Below are 9,763 nucleotides of genomic sequence, written 5' to 3' on the forward strand. Positions count from 1 at the left end.
GCTTCACCTTGCCATGAACGTGGCTTAAGTAAGAAAACCAACATTAATAAAATGCAAAACCAAATAAATCTTCTACATCAGAGTAGCAATTCAGTGTGAACTTTATTTCAAACAAAGGAATAGCAGAATAAATAGGTGCTATCTAGCTACACTATTCCTTGAAATAGTCAATGTAGTCATTCCAAACTTATAAAAAAGAGGAAAAAATAATGAATTTCAACAAAGAAGAAAGTATTTCTGGTAGAAATTTAACATAACCAGTACTGACATATCCAACAAGGTGTTCTGGTTTAAGTATTGCAACAATTTCCAAAGATTTGGAATAGAAGCGACCCAACACTTTTTGACCTTAAACTAAGCCCTTCACAATTTTTACCAGAAGGCATGAAACAGAAAAAGAAAGACCAGAAACTAATATTCTCTAGTGCCAACAACTGGTTTTTAAAAGGTGAAGAAGACTGTCTATATTGCCTAAAAGGTTGAAAAGTTTTTACTTGCATTTAGACTTTGTTCTTATGAGGCCAATAGTTTTCCTTCTTCACTAATACACATCTATCTGTATCCCATCCCTGCTACCTGACAAATGATTAGCCCAAATCCCATAAAGGTTCTTTGGAGAAAGTAAACCATTGGGGAGACCAAGATGCTGTATATAGGAAGCAAGTTTGCTCATCAAAAGATTGAAACAGCATCATCCCTTCTAGCCCAGCCCATTTTCCCCATTACAGTAATAGTAGATATTGAATAGGTTCTATTTTAATGAAAGAAGCAGGAACATTACCTATATCAAACCAATATGAAAGTCAAGCAAGGACCTTGAACAGGATGAAAACACTGTGCCATTTGATAGGCCTCTTTTTTTTCCAAACCACCACCTAGAAACAGCAGCAGTCTTGGTCTGGGAAGTTAGAACTCTGGGGGAACTAACTGGGCATCAGAAGCGGGATATAATTTCCTTGGGGCAACTCATTGTATCTCAATGAGCCCATGAAGGTCCCCTTCTCTCCAACTAGTCTATCTTAATTCTCTTCTGAAAGACAAGTCTGTCACCTACATCCCTTCAGGCAAAAGGACAAACAGGTCACAACTACTTGGAGCTTTCTTAAAATGGTCATGGATGCTCAGAATTCCATGTCAGCCAGAGCCAAATTCTCCAGTCCCATTTTTCTATTTCTAAGAAAATATAATTGAGTTTGCCCCTAAATTAAGTTGTAACACTACTGGAAAAAACATAAAAATCCCACAATACCCTACACTCAGAGGTTTCTCAAGAACAAAGATCACTGGAACATTTATCAAAGGGGTCATTACTACAAAGGTGAAAACCAAACATAAAGATATGTATTGAAGGGCACAACTCCCACACTTCCGAAAGAGGGACAAGGATGGTACCCTTCCCAGACTTACTAGAATTCCTGAAAATACAACAGGAGCTCAAGGAAAAGATAAGTCTGCTTTCTTTATCATCTAAAAACAGACCAACGACAATGTCTAAGGCCACCTCTGCTAATTCTAGGTGAGAGGCTCTTAATCTGGAGTCCATGGAATTGTGGATGGGGGGAAAAAATTCTATTTTCACTAATGTCTAACTAAAATTTGGCACCTCCTTCAATTATGAATTTTTAATGGTATTATTTGAGAAAGGGATCCATAGGCTTCAAAAGACTGCCAAAGGAGTCCATAAAACAAAAAAAGCTAAGAACCTCTGTTCATCCACTTAAAGCCAGACCCAAATCACCACTACCCATGCCTTACAGAACCTATTTTCCATTTTCAAAATGCCTTTGTAATCTTTCTCAACAGATACTTAAAGGTTTGGAGGGATGATGGGTTAAGCAGAGCAGTGGGATCAGTCAAGTCATCCAAAAACCTATTCAAAAGCATAGGTAGGACTCAAGGCAGAAAAAGGGAGGTAGATAGTCTCCAAATCTGTCAACTCTTATCTGAACTACAGCCCAAAGGGCTAAATGGATCATCTCCTAAAGGGGCATGCCCCGTGAAAGTTATCCTTTATAAAAAATATGTAGACTCCAAGTCAAGGAAGAAAGAAGTATTGAGACGGCTTATAAGAGCCACTTCACTTTGGTCCTTGGTATTATACAGAAAGGGAAAAAGAAAGTTCCATTTTACTTTGAAACCCCTAAGCAAGCAACTCCCCTGATACTCTTGTTTTACATGTAAAAACATTGTCAGGGCATTTTCCTAATTAAAAAGAGGTGGAAAAAAAAACAAATTAGGAACTGTTAAAGGGGTGATAGTTTAGGAACTAAAAGGCACTGAATTAAGGCCTATCTTGTTGCAATTAGGTCAAGTATTTAATCTCATATCATTTTAGGAGTCGCTATTAAGAGTAAAGGGAGAAGAGGAAGTCTCAGCCTTTAGCTAATGATTTTGCTAGAATTCTGTTAAGGTGCATATGAAAAAAGTACTTCCCAATTCAGACGTAAAATAAGAAAAAAAAGTCAGCCGTCTAGGATGCTACAGTTTTCTGATCTTTTAGGAAACCAAATAAAAATTTTGCTACTCACAAACCTGACCTTCAGCTTTTCCAAGGCTTTTCCTTGTCAGGTTCTTCAAATGAATTGGAGACTCAAGTTTGCAAGTTTTTTTGCTACCTCAGTTTAACCTATTGTCCCTAACAAAATCAAAAGCTAGAACCACTTCTGAACTATTTTCCTCCTCCTTCATTCCCAAACTGGTAACAGGTCCTAGGTGGTTTTAAGAAAAGGGAAATGCAGTCAATGGGGATCCATTTGTTTTCTTTTAAAAGGCAAAGCAGCAAAGCCAGTACAAGAGAAGGAGGTTCCCACCCACTGCACCTGGGAAAGTAAAACGGGATCCACCCAGGAGCATGAGGCTGAAACCGAGCCGGAGTTGAATCCCGCTCTTGGGGGCTGGCGAGGGGGGAAGAGGCAGTGGGGAAACTACCACCACAGCCTAAGTGGGGGACCTCTTTGCAACTTTCCACATCCACAAACAGGGCAAAAAGTAAAAGAAGTTTTGAAAACATCTGAAAAGCCATCTGCAAAAGCAGCTTTCGACCTCAGACGAATTCCTGTCTCAACCCACACACAATAGACCAAAAACCAGCTCGGTGAATTTTGTTCCCAAAGGCTCTGGAAATGTGTTCACTTGGACCCTGAAGGCAATATACAGTAAGAAAATGCACCAACCAGGCAAATTCACAGAACTGCTCTTACCCCTTAGGAGCTGCTCAGCTCCCTGCGCTGGAGACCCAGAAGTTTGCTCCTTCTCCTTGCTCTTTTGCTTTAAAAATAAAATTAAAAGTAGCCAAAATTGAGAGGAAAAAATCGTTTTAAAATCATGTAGCCTAGCTGAATTTCTCCCAACAGCCGCACCTTTAAAAAATCCCTCTGGCTAGCAAGAATGAGAAATTCAACTGGCTATAGCCTATCATGCCCCCTCGGTACACACATTAAACACACACAGACACACACCTCAGTTGCAGACTTCTAAAAACCAATCCTTTCCGAAAAGGACCCCAAATCCTTGCCAATATCGCTGAGAAAGCCAAACACAAGAATGCAATTAATTTTTCTCCACCTCTTGCTCTTTTCGGGCTCTTTCCTCTTCTTTCTTTCCTTCTCTCTCTCTCTTTCTCCTCTTCTCTTTTTTTTTTCTTTCCTCCCAGATCCAACACCTAAAATGGAAGTTGCACCCAGCCAAAGGCAAGGGAGCCTGGGTGGTGACAAACTGATCTGCCAGCCCTCCCCCCTCGCTTTCCTAAGTGATGTCAGCCTTTGAGCGCTTCCAATAGAAACCAGGCATAAATCAGGGATCTGAGCTTATCCAATAGGAAACTTTATTATAGGAATTAGAAAAAAAAGAGAGAGTGGCAGACAGAAAAAGACACAGAACTTTTAAAAATACATATGCATATATATAGATAAAACATGCCTAGCTAGATATTGCAAAAGCTAAGTATCTACCATCCTAGAGGAAGTGTGCCAAGGCCTGAGCTTGAGTGGAAAGAAGTGGTTTGTTTGGGGTGGTTTTTTTTTTTTTCAAAATCACTGCATAGAAAAAAGCCTGTGCTATTTCCTGAGTTCTCTTTGATGGTGGGACTGTTGGGGGTTGTGTGTATGTCTCTTCGAACCCCTTCCCCCTGCTTTTTGATTGTGGGGGAAGTCCAGACAAAAGATGAAATATCAGTCGGTTTACACATTGAAAAACTGTATTTTATTCATTGGCTATTGGTGTTGAGAGAGTCACTCCTCAAATCTCACTGCCCCTCCCTGACAAGCAACCCATCCTAAAGGGGGGGGTGGGGGAGGGCGGGGTGCACCAGAGGAAGAGAGAATGTATTTAATCCATTTGGGGAGAGGTGGGAGGGGTCATTTTTGAAGTCAATCTCAATTCCATTGTTTTGGTTTGATTTTTTTTATTGAAATTGATGCCTGGGCTGATTGGTTTCTCTAGTATAGGTCTGTCTTTGTTCTTCTAATCAAAAAATGCGTGAACCATATTAAAGGCCAAGTGATAGAGACTACAAAATTGCCCAGATAATTCATCTGAGGGAATCTTTGAGAAAGAGCATTGGATTTGTTTTTTGTTTTTTTTTCCTGAACTCTAGTCTGAGTCAGCCTCATGATTTCTTATTTAACTCACACTGGACTACACAAAAGGATTATTTGTATTCCTTTTTTTTTTTAAACCTCCTGATATGTTCAGTGTCAATTATGCCCTTAGTACGCCAGGTCCTAAAGGGCAGGGGCTGTGGTATGGAATCCAGAGCACAGAATTTAATTTTTACTCAATGTTAAATTATAAGTTGAGAGTTTCCTTTTCACTCTGAAAGAAAAAAATTCCAATTTCTGAGAAGAGGAGAAAAGATTTGATTTCGGATTACTGGGAACACTGCTTTTTTCACTGGATCACTCCCCACCACCTTGTAAAATCTTTTAGTGCTGGCTCCCAATAGGCCAAAGTGCATTACCTTGGGCCCAGCCCTTCACAATCTCACCCCACCCTACCAACTCAAGTTTATCTCAGCTTCCAAGCAAGAACCCGCCCTGGCAATGAGGTTAATCTTGTCACTATCCCTAGAATAGTCCCTCAATCATTTTGGTTCCCTTTGCATGGCTCAGGATGTTCCTCAATTAATTTTCCTTCTATCTTCTCAGAACCTATCCATTTTTCAAGGCCCAATTCAAGATTCAAGCCTCACCTCTTTCACAATGCCTTTCCAACTATGCCATACTGCTCTTTGAACCCTATATAATATAACCAGCCCATAAATATTAAATCCATTCCCCACTGGGAGAATTGACTGTGCTTAAGTTTTTTATTTACATGAATCAAAGAAAGAAAGTATGATGGTTAGACATGATAATGACTTTGGATAGCTTTGGAGGAATAGGATGAGGACTTAAGTCAGATAAAGGATAAAGTAGATTTGGAGCTAAAAGAGACCTCAGACAGATCATTCTCATCCAATCCTCTTATTTTATGAAAGAGAAAACTGAAGCTAAGCAGATAAAGTGAAGTGAATTGCTCAAGGTCACAAAGTCCTTAGGTTAGCAAGGCATAATTTAAAACCCAGGTCCTCAGATTTCCCAAATAAAACTGTTCCACTCTTTCTGGATGCCTCTAGAAAAAGAAGTATAAAAGTCTGAAATACAGTGGAATTGCAAGCAATAAACAGTATTAAGAATTGATCATCACAATGCCTTGCACACAGCAAGCGTTTGCTAAATGTTAGTTGAATCATTGAAATCCTGCCAGACCAACATGGCTACCTGGAGAAAACCAAGTAAAGGAATAAAGTATAGGATATGATATTGCATATAACTACTTGCAAGATTGCTTCAAGATTAGCTCAGATAGGAGCAGTCACATGAACAGAGGACTAATCCATGAAAGAACCTAACAAAGGAGTTAGTGTTTTAAAGTGGCTTTATTTTAAAACTTTAAAGTTAACCTGCAGGGAATGAAGAGGGCATTAATGAATTTGTAAAGAACACTAAAATAAATGGGCATATGAATCACCAAATAAATCAAATGGATCTTGAAAAAATATAGTGAAAAAAAATTAAGAAAAGGAAATTTATCTTACCTGCACTTCTAAAGAAATATTTCTAAATACTGAGTGGAAAAAAGCCTCTATAAGAATTAATGGACTTGGGGGCGAGGGGGCTGCAGAAAGATTACATCAAAATACTTTACATTTCAGCACTGTCTACATGTTATATTCACCTTGAAGAATGTAAACTCATTTTTTTTGGGGGGGGGGTCTGTAACATGTGCCTATTAAAGTGCATATAGCAGGAGTCTAACATTTGTTGAACTGCATTAAATACAAAAAGAAACCAGTTTATATCATGAGCACAGAGAAAATTCTCTTCTTGTTTCTTAAAAATACACTGAACTTATTTTTCACTTAATTTCAAAACTCTCAAAGGATGACATAACCACCAGGAGCAACTGCAAACACAAATACACCAGGTGATAATTTAAATTAGTGAAGTAAAGATTAAGAAGAAATTGTTTTTAAACCCTTACCTTCAATCTTAGAATCAATACTGTGTATTGGTTCTAAGGTAGAAGAGTGATAAGCGGTAGACAATGGGAGTTAAGTGACTTGCCCAGGGTCACACAGCTGGGAAGTGTCTGAGGTCAGATTTGAACCTAGGACCTCCTGTTAGTAGGCCTGACTCTCAATCCACTGAGCCACCCAGCTGCCCCCAAGAAGAAACTTTAAAGGCAGAGAGGGGTCTGAACTTAAAAAAAGAATAAAGTCACCATTTATTATCTGATATAAGATAGCTATACTATAATTAGTCAATTCTAGAATTCTACTTTAAAGAGATGATAAACAGCAAGGAGTAGAGATTAATAAGTATTCAATCTAATTAAAACACTGGACAAACACACACACACACACAAACTTTTCTGTCCCCTTTTTGGTTATGAGATAACACCTGAAATGTATCATTTCTGAAATTCTGAGTGGGGCAATAACTTGTCATTTCCTTTAAAAATTCTTCTGGGGGCAGCTGGGTACCTCAGTGGATTGAGAGCCAGGCCTAGAGATGGAGGTCCTGGGTTCAAATTTGGTCTCAGACACTTCCCAGCTGTGGACCCTGGGCAAGTCACTTATCCCCCACTGCCTAGCTCTTACTACTCTTCTGGGTTGGAATCAATACACAGTATTGACTCCAATATGGAAGATAAGGGTTTTTAAAAAAAAAAAATAAATAAAAAAAATTCTTCTGAGCTGAGGTGAAACTATATTTATGCTAACTAGGATAAAAGTACAAAAGATGACTGTCTATATGCCTTGGTTCTTAGCTTTTCCCAGTACAGTACAACATCTTCCCAAGAAGATGGAGAAAATAAAATCTTAATCTCTATGCTGAAAATTCAACCTTATTTCCTCACTAGAATGCCACAGTCTGAATTATCTAGGGATATTACAGTGAGACTTTACAAACACTTAGGGTTCTGTGTTCTGTCTTTGTTTTTTCCTGCTGGCTCCATCTAAATCTATCCTCCTTCTGTTCTATTTCCTTTCAACTCTTGCTTCCTCTAAAAAACCCCAAAACAACACTTTATTTCCTCTTCCTTGTTTGACTTTTTCCTCTGTTCTGGGATTGGTGTACTCAATTTGAAGAAAATTTTCAAAATATTAATTGATTTATACAATTCATTGCTGGAAGAGGCTTTAGAGATCATCTAGTCCAAAGGTGTTAGAATCCCAGTGAATTGCATACTAACTTCAAAAATCATAAATTAACATTATCTATGTTGTATTGTATTTCTATTTATTTTTTAAACATTTCCTAATTGCATTTTAATCTGGTTCAGATTTGTAGGTCATGAATTTGATACCTCTAACTATTCCAATTCTTTCAATTTACAAAAAAAGAAACTGAGGCCTAGAGAAAGCAAGTTGTCTAAGATGACTAGATTCAAACCCAAATCAGTAGTATAATAACAGTAATAATAGAGATCAAATCAATATTACTATTCCTTAACAGACTTGTCAATCAATTGCACATCAGGCTAATTATCATGTCTCTGATTTACTCCTCTCTGGTCACCACTTCCCTATGTGAGCTGCCTTCTGCTCTTAGAATATAGACTATTTGTGGGCAGCGATAATGTAGCTTCCTCACATTTCTATCCTCATCATTTAGCACAGTGTCAGATGTGGGCCTGTACTAAGAACTTAATAAATGTTTTTTTTTTAATTCAACTCCATCCTTAAAATTTAAATTCAATTTTCTTCCCACTCTAGCAAGTAGGCTCTAGTTTAGACCTTCAATTCTATAGTTTTTATCCCTTTGATATCTTCATCTTATTCTGTTTTCAATTTCCTTTATCAACTATTTATTGTCATGCTTTATACTTACCCTTCTATTTCTCTTCCTGTTTTCAGACTTGTTTCTTATCTTTGGACATCTTCCTTTTCTATCATCAGTTCTCCTTAATTGAAACTGCACCCCTTGAGATCACTTTATCAGACTTGTTTCAGTTTCAACCATACTGAATTAGACAGAATCACAGTGTCGGAGCTAGAAGGTACCTTCCAGGTTGCCTAGTCAAAGGATTAGAGTTGTAAATGGTATTAGGGATTGTCTAGTCCCAAAATAAGCCACAAGCGGGGACCTTAGAAGTACCCTAGCCAGAGGATTATGAGGAGAAAGCCCTTACTCACTTTACAGGTGGAGGCTCATAGCCAGCCATAGGCATCAATGGAGAATTAATGGAGAGCCAGTGGTCAGAGGAAATCCAAAAAGACTGGATGGCATCATTATCAAGGAATTTCCCTGAGAAGAAACTAGGATCAGCTTACTCTTTCACCATCCCTAAAAACAATAACAGATTCTTGTTAAGAACCACCTTCAACCAAGGCAGCAGAGTATTTCCTAAACAGACAGAGTCTTCTCAATGAGCCTGTCTTTCTAGTCTCTCCAAGATTCTTGGCTGGGGAAGATAGTCAGTAGTAAAACCCAGGACTGAGCATTCCCAGAAAGTGAGGAAATGTACCTTCAATAACCTGCCTTGGGGGCACCAATAGGTGGCTCAAGGGAGAGAGAGCCAGGCCCAGAAAAAGGAGGTCTTGAGTTCAAGTCAGCCATTTCCTAGCCCTGTGACTGTGGGCAAGCAACTTGGCCCCAACTGCCCAGCCCTTACCACTCTTCTGCCTTGGAACCAACACAGGGCATTGATTTTAAAACAGGTGGTAAAAGTTTTGTTAAGGAGTGTTCAGCCAGGAAGAGTCCCAGAGGGGGTAGAGAGAAACCTGGTGATCCTAAGGCAAAGAGGTCCCTGGGTGAAGAGGTCAGAGGCAGGTCCTCTAATGCTGTTGGCTCTATGGACCCCCCAACCACATTTTACAAAAAAAGACACCAAGGCCCCAAGAGTCAGAGGAGCCGTCTGAGGGCAGGCAGATGCTTTGCCAGTTCCCAGTCAGAGGTCTCAGACGAGATTGTGTGCCGGAAGTGCTTTATCCAGGAGCTCCCAGCGCTACAAGGTAGCATCTTTAGGGGTGCTCAGGGCGGGGTCCCTCGTTTATCCCCCACACCAAGCCTCCTTGCTTGGGTTCCCTCACCCCTGCCCAAGCCTTGGAGCCCCGGGGTTGTACTCGCGCGGCTCCTTCGGCGCCGCTTCCTGCCGGTCACCACTAAGGCTTCCCGCCGCGGTCTCAGCCTCGAAGGCCTGAGAAACGGAGACTCTTTCCTCCCGCCCAAACGAATTCTCGTCTCACGATTGGGCTTCGGCGGCACCCCCGAGCCAA

General features: G+C 39.8%; 1 protein-coding gene across 19 annotated transcripts in view; it reads right to left on the reverse strand.

Annotated features, from left to right (window-relative positions):
• CTNND1 (catenin delta 1) overlaps positions 1–9,689 on the reverse strand; it is a 58,734-nt gene extending 49,045 nt beyond the window's left edge. For 5 of the 19 annotated variants that reach the window (XM_056801716.1, XM_056801709.1, XM_056801714.1 and 2 more), the window contains exon 1: positions 3,565–3,745. The gene's annotated coding sequence lies outside the window, so the exon portion shown is untranslated. Of the gene's footprint in view, positions 1–3,200; positions 3,268–3,458; positions 3,752–8,375; positions 8,561–8,680; positions 8,832–9,577 lie in introns of those variants that run through there. The other 14 variants (XM_056801717.1, XM_056801715.1, XM_056801712.1 and 11 more) reach the window with 10 other exon arrangements.
• Positions 9,690–9,763: the final 74 nt, after the last annotated feature.

This window comes from Monodelphis domestica, chromosome 6 (assembly GCF_027887165.1).
Source record: "Monodelphis domestica isolate mMonDom1 chromosome 6, mMonDom1.pri, whole genome shotgun sequence".
Classification (NCBI taxonomy): domain Eukaryota; kingdom Metazoa; phylum Chordata; class Mammalia; order Didelphimorphia; family Didelphidae; genus Monodelphis; species Monodelphis domestica.